Here is a 24,115-nt window from a genome sequence, read left to right on the forward strand (position 1 = left end):
TTCGCCTAGTTGATGACAGAGCTCAATAAGAATATAGAAGCTTAGCCACACAGTCGACTGATGGCTGGCATGGAGACTGCAATCCAACAGCTAGAGGTCTGTGGAATGCTGCTGGAGCCAGATATACTCGTGTCTAGTTACACTGTGTCGGGAGCTATGTATTCCGTCACATACTCTGCTGTGAAACTCCTTGAGACTCTGGTGAAACGCTATCTAGCTGAACGCCCGTATTATTGCAGCACCGATCTGTAGAATTATATCGGCGGGTGCCCAAGTATCTCCTGCCTGGTTGTGAAGGGCTGCTGATGGTTGATGGAACAATATAACGTATATCATTAGTCATACCGTAAACAATAAATGGCCACCACTAAACAGTTAACCCTAAAAGGGCCTGACTCTCAAGTTTTTTGTCTCTTATTGTGAAAGCGCCACCACACATACACATCGGGCTTTCACACATCTACTCAGCTTTGAATGAGGCCTAGTAGAGGACAATCGTTCGATGTTGTGAAATATTGCTTAATGAATTTGGCAGAAATAATTTTTGAACAGTCACTTGGACCTTAGTGTATACTAATTGTTCTATCGCTGAGAGCGAGGCACGTTTATGTGAAACATAACGTGGATGCGACATTTTGCTAGCGGAAGACGATATACGGGAAGCAATGTGAAAGTGACGTATATGACTTTTCTGTTGAAAGTGATGCTGGAGCTGATCTCCTGCAACAGTTATCGATAATAATGTTGAAACTGATCAGTCTGTCGAATCATCAGTACCAATAAAGAAAGTCACAGTCATTCACGGTAAGAACGTCATTGATGGAACACAGCTGTCCTTAATAGTAGAGGTCGGCCAGTTGCAGGTAACACTGTAATCACTATTCCAAGAATGTGGAACAAAATAAATGAACAGCTTTATGAATAACTAAGAACAACTCAGAATATTTGTGTAATATACAGGATGTTTCACTAAATGTGTTTGCCTCTGTAAGTTACGAAGTAATATGTGACGGAAGTATTTATTGCGGTAGGTCGCCATAAGAAACTTTACACTGTCTGCGAACCTATGAATATAGTTTATTGTGTTATTATCCAAAGAGTTGCAGCAAAAAGATACAATTTTTTGAATGGATCAATAGTTGTATCTATCATGCACTGGAATCAGTAACATCAACTGTGTATACAGCAACTTAAGTTACATTCCTATCACTTTTAGTTTGGGAGCAACAACCCTTCAAAGTTACACGGGGAGGTACCACATGCTGGACATAGTATATGGCTGTGTGGTGGGTGATGGATGTTCTGGCGGTGGGAAGTCGATTTAAATGAGATGTTCAAATGTGTGTCCATGTTCCTGAATGCATAATGCAATGCGGCTTCTAAAGGATCATTGTAGTCCTCGTCATATTTTTCCTCTTCCTCTAATGCTCCACCTTCCACTTTCTGAAAAGATTCAACATTTTCCAACAAGCAAAACCAATATTCAGCAAACTGAGACTTTTCAAGATCCTTCCCACGAGCAGGAAGGCTGTCAGCTAGAGGAGATGTCAGTTATTGGTTTTGTAAGGGTGTCAGCCATTGGGGAAAACTATACGAAACATTGGTGTCCTATTAAAGTAAGCATTAAAGGCGTCGTAGAAGGACAGAGAATGGAAATGAATTGATTTGAGGGGCCATTGAGCTTTCCATCATCTACAATACAGAAAACGAAATTTGCCCATTTACTAGTGGAGCTTAACACGCAGTTTACGGCGTAAACACACACACACACACACACACACACACACACACACACACGCACGTGTGTCTGAATAACACACAGTCAGACACACACGTGTGTGTGTGTGTGTGTGTGTGTGTGTGCTCTGCTGACGCATTTTAAATGTAGAAATATCACATGATACAAAAATTCAGACTGGATAATTTTGAGGACAGCGATGACTGCTCTGGTGTTACATTTTGATTTCATTTTAATGCTCGCTAAAATACTATGTTGAGATTGACTGTTTTGTTCTAATACTACACTGATATAGGCTGAAGAGAGAGATGAAGGGGAAGGGGGCAGGGGACTCGGAGAAGCGTGGTATGTCAGTTGATTATGATTGTGTCACTGATAACGGAGATATCATTGATGAAAGTGATGATATCGTCACTGATTAGGGGAGCAGGGCTTGTGAAGTCAGGGTCTGGGCACTGATCTGCTAACGTGAATACATGAAATGTAAACAAAGCATTCTGGAGACCTAATAGATACACATGTAATGATCATTGGATCGTAGACTTTGCTGCGAAACTAATTTCTGCTTATTCTATTTAAAATTTGTTAGTAATCACGTTCAAGATTGCAACGGCAGAACGCAGCCATTGGTGATTAATTACTTCGTTGTCTTTCTAGACCTATGACAACAGTCCTGTATAAGGTAGCAACGGTTCAAATGATTTTTTACGTTATACATCTACCTCCGTTAAATCACTATGCACTTGCATTTTAACAAATAAAACACATTAAATATGTCGTACATCTCCATCGAATTCACAAATATTCTTGGTCTATTTGGCATGTCAAACTCCAGTAGAAATTTAAATTCTGACATGGTGCTTTCCTTAACTTCATTTGTTTTATACTTCAGTGGCAAACGCCTGTGTCATATTCGAAGGATTAATCTTCTATCAGAGATTACATTAATGACAGTGATGGAAAACCTACATCAGTGGTGCATAACAACGAACACTTCACTCTGGGAGGCTGCAAGAAATGTCGTCGAATTCTTTACGGAAGGAAATCTTTATCGAAAAACACTTACCTAGGGCAGTGGATTTGGAATAGCATCTTTGACATTCAGAGAAGCAGTTATTTCCGATATCAACTGGCAGTTTGAATAATTGATCGCCCATTTAATAATACTATCAGCATCCTTTTCTCACTGGTATCACTCTTTCGTTGACAGCTTAATAGCTTCTATCGTAAAATGCTGCAGTAACAATGTCTGCATTAACTGAGACGTGTGGAGTTAGTTTTATTATGATTTTCTTTCAGTTATTGTTTGGCTAGCTTATAATGCTACACTGTTGACTTTAGTTCTAGCATGAAAGGTAGAATGGGTAATTCATCACGTCGGAAGGCACTATACGTGATAAGCTTTCTGCAGTGTGCAAGATCTCTCCCTCTCCCTCTCTCTCTCTCTCTCTCTCTCTCTCTCTCCTCTCCCTCTCTCCCTTCCTATCTCTCTCTCTCTCTCTCTTTCTATCTCTCTGTCTCTTTCTCCCTCTCTCTCTCTCTTGTGGGTAAAGCTTACCGAGGAAATGCCAGCGAACATAGAACGTATGGCTGCTAGTTCAAGGCTGTTTTCATCACACGTTTTCTGTGCTAGCAACCAACAAACATGAATCGATTTGCTGTGAAGCATGAGTTTCAGCACGTTCGTTACGATCCAAACTACTGTGAAATATCCGACTGCCAATAACATACTTCTCACTGTAATACCAGGATCAGGAAACTGGCTCATTATACACTCCTGGAAATTGAAATAAGTACACCGTGAATTCATTGTCCCAGGAAGAGGAAACTTTATTGACACAATCCTGGGGTCAGATACATCACATGATCACACTGACAGAACCACAGGCACATAGACACAGGCAACAGAGCATGCACAATGTCGGCACTAGTACAGTGTATATCCACCTTTCGCAGCAATGCAGGCTGCTATTCTCCCATGGAGACGATTGTAGAGATGTTGGATGTAGTCCTGTGGAATGGCTTGCCATGCCATTTCTACCTGGCGCCTCAGTTGGACCAGCGTTCGTGCTGGACGTGCAGACCGCGTGAGACGACTCTTCATCCAGTCCCAAACATGCTCAATGGGGGACAGATCCGGAGATCTTGCTGGCCAGGGTAGTTGACTTACACCTTCTAGAGCACGTTAGGTGGCACGGGATACATGCGGACGTGCATTGTCCTGTTGGAACAGCAAGTTCCCTTGCCGGTCTAGGAATGGTAGAACGATGGGTTCGATGACAGTTTGGATGTACCGTGCACTATTCAGTGTCCCCTCGACGATCACCAGTGTAGGAGATCGCTCCCCACACCATGATGCCGGGTGTTGGCCCTGTGTGCCTCGGTCGTATGCAGTCCTGATTGTGGCGCTCACCTGCACGGCGCCAAACACGCATACGACCATCATTGGCACCAAGGCACAAGCGACTCTCATCGCTGAAGACGACACGTCTCCATTCGTCCCTCCATTCACGCCTGTCGCGACACCACTGGAGGCGGGCTGCACGATGTTGGGGCGTGAGCGGAAGACGGCCTAACGGTGTGCGGGATCGTAGCCCAGCTTCATGGAGACGGTTGCGAATGGTCCTCGCCGATACCCCAGGAGCAACAGTGTCCCTAATTGGCTGGGAAGTGGCGGTGCGGTCCCCTACGGCACTGCGTAGGATCCTACGGTCTTGGCGTCATCCGTGCGTCGCTGCAGTCCGGTCCCTGGTCGACGGGCACGTGCACCTTCCGCCGACCACTGGCGACAACATCGATGTACTGTGGAGACCTCACGCCCCACGTGTTGAGCAATTCGGCGGTACGTCCACCCGGCCTCCCGCATGCCCACTATACGCCCTCGCTCAAAGTCCGTCAACTGCACATACGGTTCACGTCCACGCTGTCGCGGCATGCTACCAGTGTTAAAGACTGCGATGGAGCTCCGTATGCCACGGCAAACTGGCTGACACTGACGGCGGCGGTGCACAAATGCTGCGCAGCTGGCGCCATTCGACGGCCAACACCGCGGTTCCTGGTGTGTCCGCTGTGCCGTGCGTGTGATCATTGCTTGTACAGCCCTCTCGCAGTGTCCGGAGCAAGTATGGTGGGTCTGACACACCGGTGTCAATGTGTTCTTTTTTCCATTTCCAGGAGTGTATGTATACAGATAGACAGTTGCTATTCCATCTTCGTAATGTTTACTAATTTCGCACTAACAGGGATTTCACCATTATAGACAAGTTGCATTATTATTACTGACATCACACGGATTTTTTATAAAAACTGACGGGTTGTGTAGGTAGTCTCGAAAGAATGAGGTTAGCTTCTATAGGATATTTCACAAAGTTCATCATTTCTTCTGTATCTTAAGAATAATGAAAACAATGTTGGAAGAATACTATAATAGTAAATCAGATGCCTTAGCGAAGAAAAAATGAGAGAACCTGGAGCATCATTGCTTCTGAAAAGTGTGTCTAACATCACTCACTACTCTAGTAGTGAAAATATGTTGTTAATAGTTATGTAACTATTAAATTTTGTTTCTCTTTGTAGGAATGTGTGAAACATCTTCCAAACGTATGAAATTATGTCGATATGATGAAAAATTGAAAACTCCTCAATGTAATTAATACTCACTCTAGTGGCATAATAATAACTCACGTCAGTTTGAAGGTGTCAAACACTGACTGAATACTTGTTATCTGTGTTTATAAATAAGCTACGTGCGATTAATGCCTGCCTATATATAACTGCCAAAATTAAATTTTGTAGGTAGATTTCATTTATCTAAACGAGTAAGTCAAGGAAATATATTTGAATACAAAGAACGTGCACCCTATAATTCTCTAAAAAATCTAAGAGTGGTATTCTAACAAATATGAACAGAAACTCTTGAAAAAGTGGCTTTCCGTGAACACGTTTAGTGCAAGAATTAATAGAAGTTTGAAAATTGTCCGTTACTAAATTTCAAAAACATTGTTTCTCCCACCAAACTGAGATATGTCCATATTCGATCAAAATCCTAACGTGCCTGTAAATGTGTACGGCATTCAGTACGGTAAGGATAAATGGATGACTATGGGATGGAGACAAGAAGAAAATACGAAGAAACAATACTCGGGGTGTTGGTTTTAGCCTGAGACAACTAAATATCTCGAAAACGAATCATCGGAAGAAAACAATGTTCTAGGTGAAAAGTTAATAGTAGAAGTTAATTAGAATTTAATATCCATTCGTGCTAAATGGCCCTGAAATCGCCAAGCATCGAGTGAGACAGTTTTTGCAGTAAACAACCGACGAATTTATTTTACGTTTCATTTACGATGTAACTGTGAACCTTTCTGCACTGAGGATTGAAATCTATGTTATAAATTTACTTTAGTGTTGTAAATTTGCTTTTATAGTGCAATATAATTAGCTATTTTAATATCTGGATGCAAACTGCGTCTAGAGTGATCCAGGAACAACATCGTGGATATAATAATTTTCTGTTCCAATCTGGATGCTTGTTACGGTGAGTCCCGTTGCCCCTCATCATAACTGTGAATCACAGTAGATGCTCAATCTGACGACCTTCCATTTCCATTTCTATTCATTTATTAATTCGTGAGAAGAATACATGTATACATCTTAAAAGCGTAGTTAATTACAGTTATGGTGAGAGGCAAGGGGACAAACCGAAAACATGCACCCAATGATGAGAGGCAAGGTTACTCACCGATTTCAAGCACCTTGCAAGGAACAGGAAACTATTACATCCACATCTTTGTTCCTCGATCACGCTAAAAGTAGTTTCTAACCAGACACTGAAAGGTCTAACCATATTGTACAGTACAATCAAATTTGCCACAAGAATGTACATTTCTAACTTAAATATCAACTGTTTGAACCCAAAGGTTTACATTTACATGATAAACGAAATGTAGAAACAAATATGTCGGTTATTTATTACAAAAAGAGACCCACTTGATATTTGTCTATTACAACGACATCTCAGACGAATTGGAAGCAATGGTTTGAGTAAACCTGAAGTATATATGATGGATGGGCAAAGTATCTATTAGGAACATTACGTATGTAGATTGCGGGCAGTTGGGAATATGGGTCTCGCAGGAAGCGTGCAAAGGATAACTATAGTCGCGTTATTCATCTGTGTCCTCGGTGGCTCAAATGGATAGAGCGTCGGCCATATAAGCAGGAGATCCCAGGTTCAAATCCCCGTCGGGGCATACATTTAAAGCTGTCCCCATCAAAGTATGTCAACAACACCTGTCGGCAGCTGGGGGTAGCAAATAATTATCATTTAAACCGTAAGTGTGTTTCAGCACAGAATGCAGGTGTTCAATAAAATGGGTGATGGGCTGGGGGGGGGGGGGGGGGGGGGAGTACAAAGGTCACACGGCCCATGCAGGTGGGTTGGTTAGGAAGTACTTAGCTGCAGCACATACAGATGTCCCCTTTACTGTTATTAACTTTTCATCTAGAATGTCTTTTCCATACGATGTATGATTTTCGAGGTATTTAGCTATCTGAATGTAATCAAACACCCAGTACAGTCGTTTTTTCCTATGTCACAAAACACCATCAACGTAAGAAACATGTGAATAATCTCATGCTGTACATCGAAATTGGGGGTATCTAACATTCCATTAAACAAAAATTCTTTCAAGGTCAGCTCGTTCTAGCGCTACTACTAGAACATTGTCTCTTCCACTTTCACTGTACAGCCAGATTAGACACACAATTAATGGGCACCGCCCTATTTAAACAAGTTACGAATAACTTGAGGAGACGTGGTATGTAACTGACTCCCACTTATTTGTCTGATTGTAATTGGTGTCGTCGTGTTTTTGTGTCTTCTAGTAATGACATCTGTAATTTCAACTATATGTAATACCTAACGAAGTGAACAAAACACAGAAAAGTAGAATATGTAGTTTTATTGTTGTCTTAGAAATTAGTTTGATTTACCTAAAGTTTAGTTTAATCTGAGATCACCTTTAAGTTTTCATTGTGGCAATAAGTAAATCTCTTTACAGTGTCAAGTTTATGATATTAATTTATCTATAGTGAAAGCGACAGTTGCATTCTGTACACTAAATTAATTATGCAGAGTCTTATCGCTAATACCATGGTAGCAAATCTGATCTGTCTGCATGTAAATTGGTCTTAATGTTATTGGAGCTATGCACACAGATATGCACAGACACATGGATATATATAGGTGTTGAGGCATGCATAGGCATGATGTCTTTATGCAAGCCTTCGTAGTAAAATCACGATAGCAATAACTATCACATATAAAAGTAGTGATTACTTGTAACGTTTCAACATATTTTGCTGATGGAAATAATTTCACAGTGTCTCAGTGAGGTGATGTGGTGTTACGACACTGGACTTGTATTCAGGAGAGCAGATGTTCAAATCACCGTCTGGCTGATTTAGGTTACTCTGATTTCGTTTTCTACTATAGCCTTGAAACGTATAAAACGAATTGTTTCGCAGCCAATTGCCTCCACTTTACCTCCTTGTGCTCCGCCTCTAGAGTCGCCAACCTATGTGGGATGTTAAAAAGCTAATCCTAGCTCCTTCCTTCCAGAGTTATTAAACTACACAGCGGTTGGTAAGCTTGAGCAGGTAAACTTGGTAACTACCACGCAGTTTAGAAATATATGTACGCTAACTAGGTAAACTATACAATGGAATGCTTCCAAAACTTTATAAAAAAAAAGAAACCTATTACACAGCTGCTAAAAGAGATTCATTGATCCCAACTGCACTTAGATAAATTAATTGAACCTTTGTCTGACGACAGATATATTATGTGACTGTAGGCTTTCCCGGCGTAAACTATTGATGAAGGATTCTCGGGTCTCCAGCCGGGTGGTAGCATTGATGTCTCGCGACGTTTCGGGAAGTGTCATACTACCCATCTTCTGGCGAAGTGGGTAGTATGACACTTCCCGAAACGTCGCGAGATATCAACGCTACCACCCGGCTGGAGATCCGAGAAACCTTCATTGACAGATATATTGTTAGTGTACTAACTTGCATCGTTTACCTGTGGTGTTGTCAGTACAATACATAAGTGAAGTTTGAACATTTGATTTGTAAATACAACAATAACGAGATATATTGATCGTTTGGATTTGTAGCTCCTTGTGTTGACTGTGTTTGCACTTAAAATTGTAGGATGTGAGGTCCGCCATAAACGCAAAAACACCGTTTTTTCTCAGTACCCAAACATGTTCCAGCACCACTGTGCCATCATCAGTGGGTTCCGTTTTATTTATTCTGTAATGTGAATATTTTTATTAAATGATTATAAAATTATTTGGATGTTTAGTTCAAACAATACTTCGTTTTTTTTGTTAATACCTTTACACTTTGTGTGCATGATTTTTTCGGATCACTTGTGTATTGTTTACTACAGGTAGCCTGTCATCCCCAACTAAATAATGTTGATGAGAAATTTTTCTGGGAGTTAACATATCATCTAGAATGTCAGTTGGTCGCGATATTTGGCTCATATATTCGTTTTTACTTACGTTTTCGTGTGGCAATGCCTTTTATTCTCCACGTGAAGGTTGGGTGTGATTGTGGTTTGTTGTGTGTTCCAGCCCAGTCAGTGTTCATTTGTTCATCATTGACGAACCTGATTCACGAACCACATACACACCCATAACAGGTACACAATGAGATAAATAACTTACATCAAAAATTAACTTCAAATTAGAAACAAAACTAACAAACCACTACGTTTTCTAGATCTCACCATACATAAAACAAACAACACACACAACTTCACAATATTTAGCGAACCGATAACCACAAGCACCACCATTCACAACCCATCGATCCACCCACTGGCACATAAGCAAGCAAACTTCAGGTTAATGCACCATAGTTTAAAAAGAACACCCATGAGCAAACAGAACTACACACAAGAACTAAACACAATAAAAGAAATAGCAGTAGAAAAAGGTTATGATACCCATATGGTAGACAAGTTAAATCAAAAAATATGTAAACAGTACGAAAATAAACATACCACACACACACAAATCCAACACAGAACAACAGAAAACACAAACAATGACCACACACAAAGCACAACAGAGCAACAACACGTACACACAAAACGAAATGGCACTTACTAACCTACAATAACAAGATTGTTCACAGAATAGGCAACATAATAAAGAAACAGGGACTCCAAATAGGATACAGGACAGAGAACACAACACAAAAATATCAGAACACAAGAAACTCCCACGGATATATTTAACAGATCAGGAATATAAGAACTCGCATGCAACACTTTCCAGACAGCGTACATAGGACAAACCTTATAAACCAGATATTCAGAACATCTCAGAGCTTTAAAAAGTAACAGCTCCCATAACACATTTCCTGACCACATTGTAGCCCACAATCACGACCCAATTACGAAAGAAACAGACTTAAGAATACTAAAACCCAGCCACAGCCTATACACAAAACTGAGTCTTGAGGAAAACTTCTACATACAGAAGGCAACAGCAGAAAGAAATCAGGTCTTAAATGAATTTGGTACACTCTGCAAGGGCACACTATTTAACACATTAAAAGAACTTCAGAGAAAAGGCTACACAAACAGATGAAATCTAACCCCCTCCCCTCCCCCTCCCACACACACAAACTCACGTGCGCGCGCTCGAAATGGGCACAATACAATATGTAAACACTCATCATTTACAACCAAAAGGAACACCATGTAAAAGACAACACAAGCAACTAAGCAGCGTACAGAAAACACACACACACACACACACACACACACACACACACACACACACACGCAGATAAAATATAAACAAATTGAAATTTGGCCCAGAACTGTCTAGTGATCAAATGAGCACTGACTGGGCTGGAACACAAACAAACCACAGTCGCACTGTGTTATGGTGAAGTGAAAAGTGTTTACGACCTTTTGTGGAAAATACGTGTTGTACGTACGTGAGTATCACCACAACTCACCATGAAGCCGAGAATAAAAGTGGTTGCCACACGAAAATGTAAGTAAAATCAAATATAGGCGTGACATATCGCGACAAACTAAATTACATTCTATATGATACGTTAACTCCCAGAAAAATTTCTCATCAACTTCGGTTGGTTGCAGATGACAAGCTACCTGTAGTAAATAATGCACAAGTGATCCGGAAAAATCATGTACTCCAAGTGTAAAGGTATTAACAAAAAGAAACCAATTATTGTTTGAACTAAACATACACATAATTTTGTAATCATTTAATAAAAATATTCACATTACAGAGCAAATGAAACGGAAACCTACTGATGATGACACAGTGGTGTTGAAACATGTTTGGGTACTGAGAAAAACGGTGTTTTGCATATCTGTCGGACCTCACATCTTACAATAATAACGAGATACTTGGGATCACTCTATTTCATGGTGAAATGTGACATAAACGTGTAAGAAAATTGATAAATTTTTTGGAACAGGATAGATGCACCATTAACCTACAAAGAGAAGTTTCTCCTCACTGAACAAGGCCATTTCACTGCATCATGGAAAGGACAATTTTATTTCAGTACTGTAAAGTAATAAATAGAAAAATATTTTTCATATTGTTGAGTTGTGTTTGGCAGTCTGAAAAGTCATACTCAACTCAACTTCGTATCTTTGTCTTCGTTAAATACAAATGCTTCCGTAGCTTCCATTCCGGTACGTTTTTATTGGATAATATAGTGGAATAGTATTCTCCAAGTACTGTGATTTATTCTCAGCATAGGCCTCTGTTTTTCTGAAATATTTGCAGGTTCTTATCAGAGTATTAAATAAACGTTCAATATACTGACTCAGTTCCTTAGGGAATAATAGAAATGGCTAGGGAAAGTTGAGTTTGGGTTATGAAGAAAAGTAGGAAGGGGTGAGGCATTATTGGCCCTACGATATATCTCAGAATGTAGGATGAAAAAGGCGAAATTATTTTTATAACATTTGTAAACTTAGACCAAGTCTTTGACAAATTTGAGAAAAAGAAGGCAGTAAGGATGAAATTCTATTAGCCGAAATGAATTTACACCTTTACAGAAACCTGATTTCACTTACAATGTAAGAGAAAAAGGAAAGGGAAGAAGTAGTTAAGGAGACAATGAGACAGGGTTGCAGTCTGTCCTCGAAATTTTATCAGTCTACACACAAAGCAAGTGATAAAGTAAACGAAGGCGGATTTCGGGAAGCAAATTAACTTTAAATGAAAAGAAATAAGAACTAAGATACTTGCCGGTGACATTGTGTCAGAGACAATAAAGGACTTTGTGATCAGGGATATATAGTGTCTTGCAAACAGGTTCTAAGGTGAAAATTAACAAATGTAATAGGAGGTGAATTTATTGTAGTCGAGTTAAATCAGGCAATGCCTAGGAAATTAGAGTAAGAAAAGAGACATTAATTGCAGTAGATGAATTTTACTATTTGGGCAACAAAATAATTGACGATGGCCAGAGTAGAGAATTTGTAAAACGAAATCTGGCAGAAACAGAGGATCGTTTCAGAACAAGACAGTTTTGTCGACACTGAATAGACATTTAAGTATTAGGAAGAGATTACTGAAGGTACTTATTTGGAATGTTGCTTTTACTGATGTGGTAGGTCGGATGCAAACAATTGAGACAAGAAGGAAAACTTATAATTAAATGTTTCCCTGAGACATTTAAGTCTCTTTTTACTAGCTACGATAATGATAGAAGCAAACAATATGAATTTAAATTTGTGCTGCGTCCGTGACTCGATCCCGGGTCTTCTTGCTTGCAGGGCAGAAATACTTTGCTGCACCAACTACCTAAGCTCAGTGCCCTCCCGAACTCCGATTAGGTAGTTCTAGCAGCAATATTGACCATCGTGTTGTGGTAGTGCAATGGTTAGCATTTCTGCCTAGCAAACAAGAAGACCCGCAATCGAGTCCGGGGAGCAGCGCAAGTTTTAATTCATTTCGTCTGCTTCGATCATTATCGAAGAAGGAAAGCTTTTCAAAAGAATGCCGATCATTAGACGGGAGGCTTGTTTAACTATTGAAGAGGTGATGAACTAAATTGCGAAGCTTATGGCACAAATGGATCAAAAGAAGGTATCGGTTGATAGACATCTCCTGAGGCTTGAGGAATGGTCAAAATACTAATACAGAAAAATACGTGTGGAGATCAATGCTTATTATAGTGAGCAAGTTCTAATGGATTAAGTTTACAGCAGATATGCAGAGAAGGATTTGCGTGGAGAGTAGCGTCAACAAATGTTCGAAGTGAAGACCACAGCACTAACAACCTTTACTTCCGATATAGCATATACCTGATTGAGAGAATGCGGGACTAGAACTGCTGGAGTGAAAAGACTGAACCCAAGTCAGAGAAAACTCATTCTTTTCTTTTTTTCCTTTTTTGCCAAGACACTTCAGCGTACAATGGTGGCACACATAACACGATGAAGCAAAATGCGGTTTTACAGACAAGGTCAGTAATTTGAATGGTAAAGCAGATATTCAGAACAAATATTTGGACAGATTTGAATTAACGCAAAATCCATCAACTATTTTCTCAATGATTATACGAAAGGAAAGTTTCTTACAGTGTCAAAAACAACGTATTACATGGTGATCAGGCATTGGTCCTCTTAACTGTTGTAGGCACAGGGCTACGTCTGGAATAACTTCAGTAATATGACACAAACACTCTACTTTATGTAAACACACCAAATAGGAATTAACACAGCATAGTCTTACTTCTGTTAAACAACAAGCTAGTGTGAACGAAGTGGTCCAGACTTATGCATAACCTTAACACAACCACTAACAAGAGCAGAAGAGGAAACAAAGTTTACTTCAAGCCAATGCTTACATAAAAGGCAATTCAACGGAGCCATTTTTATCAAGTGGATTAAAAGCTTTTGAAAACTTTAATCAGATCTTAATACTAGATAAAATCTACTCTAAACCAACCTTCAACATTGGATTAAAATAGAGAAAAATTTATCCTGAGGTGACTTTAAATATAAATTTAAACTTTTGTCTCAAAATCTTAAGCAAATATTTATAGTGGTAAAATTACACTGAAACCCCTTTCAAGAGGGAATAAACTTTTCAAACTTGAACAATGTTCGTGATTTGAAAACAGTAAGGTTATACTGAGCCTCCTTCAAAGGGAAGTTCAAACATTTCAAAGTTTAAACAAAATTCACAATAGTAATCCTACAATGAGCCACTCTCAAATACTGAATAGAATATACTTCAGATCGCTGTCAGTTCAGGGGGGAAGTTCCATTGACACATTTATACTCGAAAGATAAAATCACTGCCCGTGATAGGGGCATGGTATTTATCAATACCATGCGAAATGGCGCAATATTTAAAACACTGGACCCGTATCTGTAAAGACAGTTGTCCAAGTAACCATTTGGTCATCCATGTTCATGCGTTATGTGATTTTCTTGTCTTAAAGCGAAATACGTGATAGTTTCTTTTAAACGTCGTAGCCACTTCTTATCTTCATTCTTTACCATTAAGAGCTTGTTCTCTGTCCCTAATAGTCTCGTGGGCGATATGATGTCAAAACAAACCATTCTGTCATATTACATAGTTTGCATAGTTGGTCTATGCTCATTAATATAGTCCACTATGGGCTCGTTTTCCGTTTGCTTTCATGATAAGGCAGCTTACAAATTAAAAAAAAAAAAAAAAACAAAAAAAGACATTGGCTATGTTGAAGGAGATAAGTAGGATGAGCAAAATTAAACTGGCCCTGAAAATATAAGTCTGACGCGGAACTGAAGAACTGATACCTGCTGATGACCTTGAGAACTACATATTGTAGAAAATTCTGGAAACCGTGACTTCGTTGCAGCAGTCGATTGCTGTCACATGTCCATCCATGCCAATCTCCAGCATGCTCTGTCGCGAGTAATTCGCTCTGCCATTACATTTGAATGAGGAGCAGATGTGTTTGGTGACCATTTGAATACAAATCATAATTGTGCTCTCGATGAAACAGTGCGTGTTTAATGTCGTGTTTTATCAGAGGCACATTTTGTGGAATACGTGTTAGGAGATATTTGTGCAAGAATTTAGACGTTTTTAGGCAAAATTTGCAGCAGGGAAATACAAAAAGGGCTTCAGTCCCAAAGGATGCAGGTCGAATATAGGAAGAACGTAGATACAGGAACAATAGCTATAACTACTGTACATTGAGGTAGCTATGTTGGGAAAGTATCAGAGCTCAAAGTGCTAATAGAAAGCACTGATGCTCAACTCATTATAGGCACTGAAAGGTGGCTGAAGCGACAGATAAATACAATCCTAATTTTTGCGAAAAACCTAACGGTGTTTCGGAAGGATAGGCTAAACTCAGCTGGCGGTGGCGTGTTTGTTGCTGTTAGATATAGCTTATCTTGTAGGGAAACTGAAGCAGATAGTTCTATGAGTTAGTATGGACAACCGGAATAAAATAATAGTTGGATCCTTTCACCGACCTCCGATTTCATATGGTACAACTGCTGGGAGGTTCAAAGAAAACTTGAGTTTAATTTGAAACACGTACCTGACTCCTACAATTACAGTTGGTGGTGACTTTCAATTACCCTCTACGTGTTGGTGAAAATACATGTTAAAATCCAGAGGTACGCACGAAACATCATTCGAAATTGTGCCAAGAGCATTCTGTGAAGAATATTTCGAGCAATTAATTCATGAGTCCACTCGAATGGTAAACGGTTCTGGAACATACTTCGCCTCTTAGCAACAAATAATCCTGAGCTAATAACTAGCACCAAAACGGTTACAGGGATTAGTACACACACGATTGTCATAGCGAGACTGTATACCGTAACTGGAAAATCTTCCAAAATAAACGAAAAATATATTTATTCCAAAAAGCAGATAAAATTCACTTGACGCCTTCCTGAGAGACAATCTCCAATCGTTCCAAATTAACAATGTATTTGTGGACAATATGTGGCTTGAATTAAAAGAAATAGTATCGACAGCAATGGAAAGATTTATACTAAATAAATTAACAAACGACAGAGCTGATCGCACTTGGTACACAAAACAGATCAGAACACTGCTGCATAAACAACAATAACCACATGCCTTATTTAAACGAACACAAAATATCCAAAACTGGCGATCTTTTACAGAAGTTCGAAATTTGGTGGAGGCACCAATCCGAGATGCTTATAATAGTTTCCAGAACGAGACTATATCTCGAAACCTGACAGAAAATTCAGAGAGATTCTAACGCCAAGTACACAGTCAATGCCTTTCTGCGCGATTTTAATGGAAATGCTATCGACGACAGTGCTGCGAAAGCAGAGTTACTAAACTTTCGCCTTTCGATATCCCTTCACCAAATAAGACGAAGCAAATATTCCAGAACTCGAATAAAGAATAGCTGCCAACATGAGTAACGTAGAAACATACTGAAGCGCCAAAGAAATTTGTATCACCACGCCTATTCAAATACAGAGATGTGTAAACAAGAAGATTACGGCGCTGCGGTCGGCGACGCCTATATAAGAAAAACAGTGTCTGACGCAGTTGTTAGATCAGTTACTGCTGCCGCAGTGGCAATTTATCAAGATTTAAGTAACTTGAAATTCATATACGACTGTTCGCTCGACGAAAGATCAGTATGCAAAGACTGGAAAATTGCTGGGGTCACACCAATATTCAAGAAAGGTAGTAGGAGTAATCCACTACAATGCAGACTCATATCATTAACATCGATATGCAACAGGATTTTGGAACATATATCGTGTTCTAACATTATGCATAATCTCGAAGAGAACTGTCTGTTGACACACAGTCAACTCGGATTTAGAAAACATCGTTCTTGTGAAACACAAGTTGAGTGCTATTGACAAGGGATTTCAAATTCGTTCCGTATTTATAGATTTACAAAAGGCTTTTGACACTGTACCATACAAGCGGCTTGTAGTGAAATTGCGTGCTTATGGGTTATCGTCTCAGTTATATGACTAGATTCGTGAGTTCCTATCCGAGAGGTCACAGTTCGTAGTAATTGACGGAAAATCACAGAGCAAAAAAGAAGTGACTTCTGGCCTTCCCCAAGGCAGAAAGATAGATCCTTTATCATTTAGCTACAAAATAGCAGGTCAGCAACTGGAAGCAGTTAATACCATAAATTATCTGGGAGTACGCATTAGGAGTGATTTAAAATGGAATGATCATATAATGTTGATCGTCGGTAAAGCAGATGCCAGACTGAGATTGATTGGAAGAATCCTAAGGAAATGCAATCCGAAAACAAAGGAAGTAGGTTACAGTACGCTTGTTCGCCCACTGCTTGAATACTGCTCAGCAGTGTGGGATCCGTACCAGATAGGGTTGATAGAAGATATAGAGAAGATCCAACGGAGAGCAGCGCGCTTCGTTACAGGATCATTTAGTAATCGCGAAAGCGTTACGGAGATGATAGATAAACTCCAGTGGAAGACTCTGCAGGAGAGACGCTCAGTAGCTCGGTACGGGCTTTTGTCAAAGTTTCGAGAACATACCTTCACCGAAGAGTCAAGCAGTATATTGCTCCCTCCTACGTATATCTCGCGAAGAGACCATGAGGATAAAATCAGAGAGATTAGAGCCCACACAGAGGCATACCGACAATCCTTCTTTCCACGAACAATACGAGAATGGAATAGAAGGGAGAACCGATAGAGGTACTCAAGGTACCCTCCGCCACACACCGTCAGGTGGCTTGCGGAGTATGGATTTAGATGTAGATGTAGAAGTAGATGTAAAGGCTATCTGCTCTTCCTTATCGTTATAAACGATTTAGGAAACAATCTGAGCAGCCGTCTCAGGTTGTCTGCTCAAGATACTGTCTCTAGTACAGTCGCCAAAAGATCAAAAGAAAAGGTATCTTATGGAGCTAAAATTGACAATTGACCCTAAATAATGAAAAGTGTGAGGTCATCCACATGAGTGTTAAAGGGAATCCGTTCAACTTCGGTTACACGACGAATCAGTCAAATTTAAATGCTGAAAATTAAATTAAACGCCCAGGGATTACAACTGGGAACAGCTTACATTGGAAAGAGCATAGAAAAAATGTTGCCGGGAAAGCGAAACAAAGACTGTATTTTAGTGGCAGAACACTTAGAAAATGTAAAAGATCTACTAGAGAGACTTCCTACAATCCGCTTGTCCGTCCTCTTTTGGAGTACTGCTGCGCGGTGTGGGATCCCTACCAGTTAGAATTAACAGAGGACAAAGACGAACACCACGTTTCGTATTATCGCAAAATAAGGGGGAGAGTGTCACTGACATGACACAGAATTTAGAGTGAACATCGTTAAAGCAAAGGTATTTTTCGTTGTGGCGGAATCTTCTCGCGAAATTTCAATCACCTCTTTCTCCTCCGAATAATAAAATATTTTCCTGACGCCATCTATATAGGGAGAAACTTTCATCACAACAAAATATGGAAAGTCAGAGCTCGCACGGAAAGATACAGAAGTTCGTTTTTTCTGCGCGCTATTCGAGAGTGGAGTAATAGAGAATTATTGTGAAATTGGTTCGATAAACCCTCTGCCAAACACTTAAGTGTGATCTGCAGAGCATCCATGTAGACGTAGATGTACAAAGGGGATGTAGATGTGTTAAGGGGGAGCAAAACAATTTCACTTTCGCGAAGTGTGACTGAGTTTTCTTCCATTGTTCCGCACAAACATGTCTATACACATTAGCCCACGCTTTGAATTTAAGCTACAATTAAGTGGGAAGGCAACCACAAGCCAGGCAGTTAACATTGTTTCTGGAACATCAATACAGTCACCGAAGTCGAGGTAAAATATTAGGCTTATAAGGGCACGGCGATCTGCCTAACAGACACGAAAATATAGCCCTTTATCTGTCACGTATTACAGTGCTTCGGAAGATTGACTGTTTTAAGTGGCAGCTTAATGCATCCCAATAAATAGCCCATAAGCTCTACTTAAACTTCAGAGCAGCACTGAAAGTTTTTATTTATATGTAAACATGCACGCATCAGAGGAAACGTCTCACCAGATTAAGAAACTGAAATTGGTCACATGGATTGCCAAGAGGTCCAGGATGGAAATCAGCACCTGAAGTCTACCGCTCCTCTCAGCAGTGATATTGGCGTTAAAACACTCCACATGACAACATGAAGGTCCCTTTCCTCAGCTCCCCACACGATACTCGGCACGTCCACTCCGAATTCCTAAATGCCTCTCTTGTTCACAATGTGGCGCTTACTCGACGTCCCGAGGTCCCACTTCTTGCCGACATGCCACTGGATCCCTCTCACGGACCTTTCCCATACCATCAGACATCCAATTCTTCATGTAACGATCGCGAAACAGCCGACTAGCAATATATCGAATCTAGTGGCACACTTCACAAATATCTTCCAGAACATCAGAGAAAATGCCCATAAGTTCCCACAGGAGAGAAACCCGATATGTCTCGTGTCTGTTCTGTCTGACATGTGTTGTGTACATAATTCCGCGTAGTCAGCGCGTACACAACTTTCCCAACAGAGCGCGCCCCGCTAAGCACAACAGCGCAGGCGCAGCGCTCGTCCGTCTCCGCACTACGAAATGGCGCTGTATTAGAGATGGACCAAATTCTGTTTCCGCCGATCCGCGTATTAATATGTAACGCAGCCAATGAGATTGCTGCTAACGTAGAACCTTTTCTCCTCGCGGATCACACTCGCGCAGTGATACCTGAACGCTCGAGGTATTATAACGAGTGTACAGACCTCCGATTAGTCAGTCTGCATTAGGCTGCATTAGTCTATAGTCAAGTTTCAGTTTGCGCCTAATAAGATTATTATATTCCTGTATATAGCCATGAAGATAAGTGAATAGACACTTTGTCAAGTATCAGAGATATGTGAGAATAAGTTTAACGTACCAAGACCAAAGGAATTTCAGATTGTCAATTGTAAATAGCATGCAGAATCAACTTAACTAAGGTCTATGTTATTTATTATTTTAATAAATGTGTGTAAAAATTAATCAAGTTCTGTTGAAAGTTGGTCACCGTCAATCTGCTACTCTAAGCGTGCAAGTGGCATTCCTATCGTCTGACCTAACGGCAGAAGATAAACACCCCACGATAAGACCACGAGACATATTGCTGACACTCGCCTACTTCGATAGAGCGACAAGTCCAATAATCTGATGGTGCGTGTAACCAAGGTCTTACAGTACGCACACCACATGTCCGACAGGACAGATACCACACCCATTTGTAGTACATCCTTAGAAATGACTGCCTTCATAAATTCATTGAGGACGTAGAACATATTTTGTGCCTCTTGCTTGGATACAGGACTCGTTTCGAAAGTAAGTGAATATACATTGGACCTCACTAGCATGTGACAAGTTGATGAGTTGGGTCGGACGGAAAGTATGTGTGGATAGCCGTGGCGCTTAAGAGAACCGCTAGAGTTAAGCGGCAGATCCTGCCAAGTCATGGTCCAGCAGAAATTTTTAACTTCCACCATCGAATTCTTTTGCTGCCCTATTTCGGCTTGAGTCAGCCTCTCCTCCGAAATTCTTCATTACTTATCCGTGTGCCGCGATGGCACCGTTCTTGCGGCTGCCAGCTCCGTGTTTGCCGCGGCTGCCTCGAGCGCCGCCCTGCCACGAGAGGGCGCGTGACATCCGCTCTGTGGAGCAACGAGGACGGCCAGAAGAAACGACTGCTGTGTCCGAGCTGACGTCGTCCATATTAAATTGACAGGCCAGTTGTTGCTGCTGATCACCGACTTTACCTTGTATCATTTTTGAAATCTTGCTAATGTGGTGAGACCGTCCCACATGGTCAAGTCAGTAGGAGTCCGGCCCGGCCAGCTAGCCGCGCAGTCTAACTCGCTGCTTACCGAGTGGGAAGGTGTGCCGCACCCTGGCACGTATCCGCCCGGCGGATTAGTGTTGAGGTCCGGTGTGCTGGCCAGCCTGTGGGTGGTTTTTAAGGCGATTTTCCATCTGCCACGGCGAATGCGGGCTGATTCCCCTAATTCCGCCTCAGTTACACTGTCAGCGATTGCTGCACCAACACTGTCTCCACGTACTCGCACACCATAATTACTCCACCAAGCAAACATTTGGGATTACGCTCGTCTGGTATGAGACGTTCCTGAGGATGGGTCCTGTAGGGGCCGAGCCGCACAGTATGGGGCGGCGGTGGGGTGGGTGGACTGCTGTGGTGTGTTATCGGGTTGTGAACCACTGAGAGCTACGGCGGGACGAGGCCTCTCCGTCGTTTCGAGGTCCCCGATTTAATACACACACAATACACAAAGTAGGAGTCCTGATGTAGCTGTCAGTTAATCATTGGGATGCTTGTAGAGTTTCCGTGGAATGTTACAGTTAAGCCAATGACTGAAATGGACTATGCTAGCTATTACTGATCAAATTTACATGTTAAAGGATTTCTGTGTTTTGTATTGCTGCCAAAGGCAGTGTTAGTGTAAGTTTAAAATTTCTGGTTGTGGTGCCTACTTCACACAGTCTTCATTAAAATTTTGGTAATTGGAGACAACGCCACTGTTTCTTGTTTACTGAAAACGGTCACTGGGCCTTACCTTAAATGTATTTTTAGTTACGCCTGCTGGAGGCGACTATGTTTTGTTCTAATTTATTTATATTAATAAATGTTGTTAAGAATAACCCATTTCATCAACCAGCCCTTCTACTCCACTTCAAGAAAACATTCCTAAACCTTACATTTGTATTCAGTTCCGACAATGTTCTCATTTCCAGAAACGTTTTTCTTCTTGTTGTCAGACAGAATTCTGTGTACTCTCTACTTCGACCATCATCAAACTATAAAGAGTAGTCAGAAACAGTCTGACTAGCTTGGAAGGGTGTTGCAAGGCAAGTTTTGCTGAGAAATAATTGTTAAGGAAACAATTCAATACCTTGAGCCGTTTCAGAATTACTTGAGTCAGCCAATCAGGTGGTTGAGAGCATAATTCAAGCGACCCGTCTGAGACGGTGTCTCCAAACGTGTCCTTCGTTCGGTTTTCTGAAACCGAACAAGAGAGCGATACAAAAATTGGATATGAGACGTTGGTAAGGATCGAACCCGAGGCAAAGACTGGGCTGTCTCGTACGCAGGTATCTACACTACGAGAACAACAGACGCGAAGTTTATCTGGCGAGCTGCTTCAATTTACGCACATAATAGCCTTTCTATCTAAGTCCAGTGCTAATTAATTCGGAAACTGCTCAGCATATTATTTTCAACAATCATTTCTCATCATAACGTACCCTGCAACACCCTTACAAGGTTTTCAGACTGTTTCTGATCATCCTGTGTCGCAGCCGAAATAATAAAAGCCATGTACTACTTTGTGTGGATCATTACCTACGATAAATCCCACAGCTTCATGTAACTTGAACGAATAGATGTACAGTTGAATTGTCTATTGACTACGAATTATAAACTTCGTAAGAAAGTGAAATCTCATACGTTGGACCAATCTTAGTACTGCTGCGTTGAAACTGTTGATATAAACATAGCTGGAGCATGAATGGGAGTTATGTGGGCCACAGCAACTCCGATACAGTAATATTCTATTCGAGGTACATTTATATTTATGTGTGTGAGATTTCGTCGGCGACGTCAGTTTGAGTCAAAATATCACCATGTTATTGAAAGGCTTCTACGTTTACACCTGCAATTGCAGCCGAAATATTACAACATTTTACGCAATACCGCGGTCAGTCATCCATCTTGGGCCGTCAGCTCTCTGGAATATGCCTGCAGTCATCAGTAATGCATTGTTCAAGAGTCTGGAAGGCGCCGATGGTAGGCAGCGCGTCCCGCTGACGCGCCTGGCCGCCCTCGCGTGTTTCATTAATTAAGCAAACAACTTTGACGCCGGCCGCTATCGACCACAGGGCCGCGCTTAATCGAGAGGGAGTTTCCGCGGAGCCTCTAATGACCGCCGACTCTCCTGACGCGCACCACTTCCTCGGGAAGGAAATGCTGGTCGCTGCCAAAACGGAATGATGCAGGCTCGCCTCACTCACACTATACTCAGGGGTGCCATAGGCAGGACAGCTGTATTGACTGTGGGGACATAGGCTGCTACAACATCTAATTCATTTTGGAAAATTGTTCTTGTGTGTGAATTCACATGACTGTATTGCCTGATGAGTGTCAGGGATAGAATCACATTTTACCTTCCCATTTGTTCCGCGTAATGGAATTTTTTAGGTATTCTGTGGAAGTGACGCGAGCTTTATTTTCATTCGATGCGTTGTACATTATATTCTGCGGAATGGAGACTTCAATAGTAGTTAAATTAGCCCCTCAGAGGTTCAGAGTAAAAGCAACGTGATCTTTGATTGACAGTAGCGTTGTCGTTGCCTGTAGCGTTCAGTGAGAAGAAAGTGACTGACTCAGATATTGGTCACATTACTGAGTGCGCTGATAATTGCTCACAGGGAACACAGACAAAGATACAGAGGATGATGTTCAAATGTGTGTGAAATCTTGTGGGACTTAACTGCTAAGGTCATCAGTCCCTAAGCTTACACACTACTTAACCTAAATTATCCTGAGGACAAACACACACACCCATGCCCGAGGGAGAAATCGAACCTCTACCGGGACCAGTCGCACAGTCCATGAGTGCAGCGCCCTGGACCGCTCGGGTAATCCCGCGCGGCCAAGAGGATGATGAACCTTGGAAATTTGATTTGGTTATATTAATTTGATTTTCAGGTAATGTAGTTCCTGTATTGTTTCCTTGCGAATAAGTAATGACCTGTTTGCAGAAAGGAAATCTTTAGTGGGACTACTTCTTTATTAGTTCATGGCAGTGTGCTTGTCGAAACGAAATCAAATAAAATTACCCGTTCACATGGGTTGCACTCAGAAGTCTTGGATTTACGTCTCCTGTACCATTTGTAATTGTTAATAACACGTGAGTTTTCTAAAGATGTTTGTAATTCTTAAGAAAGAACCCAGAATTTCCTTATAAGTTTTGTATTCTAGTCTGTTTTTCATCATTTATCAGGTTTAGATTCCACCATCGTCTCCTCACAAATTTTACTTTCTGATTACGTGAGTAGCGGAATTTCGCTTTGCGGAACATATTGACCGATGCGTGCTGTGCTTAAAATACTTGAACGTCCTTGCATTGCACTTGCAGAGTGCTTTCATTTCCTTCAGCTGGTTTGCTCCTGTTGAGTATTTTAATGTTCATCACTATCGCGTAGTACCGAGGTTCCGTTGCCACAGGTAAGCAATGAAATTGGTTAGTGTCAGTTTAATGTTACAGTCATAACAT

The sequence above is a fragment of the Schistocerca americana genome, chromosome 3 (assembly GCF_021461395.2).
Source record: "Schistocerca americana isolate TAMUIC-IGC-003095 chromosome 3, iqSchAmer2.1, whole genome shotgun sequence".
In the NCBI taxonomy this organism is placed as follows: Eukaryota; Metazoa; Arthropoda; class Insecta; order Orthoptera; family Acrididae; genus Schistocerca; species Schistocerca americana.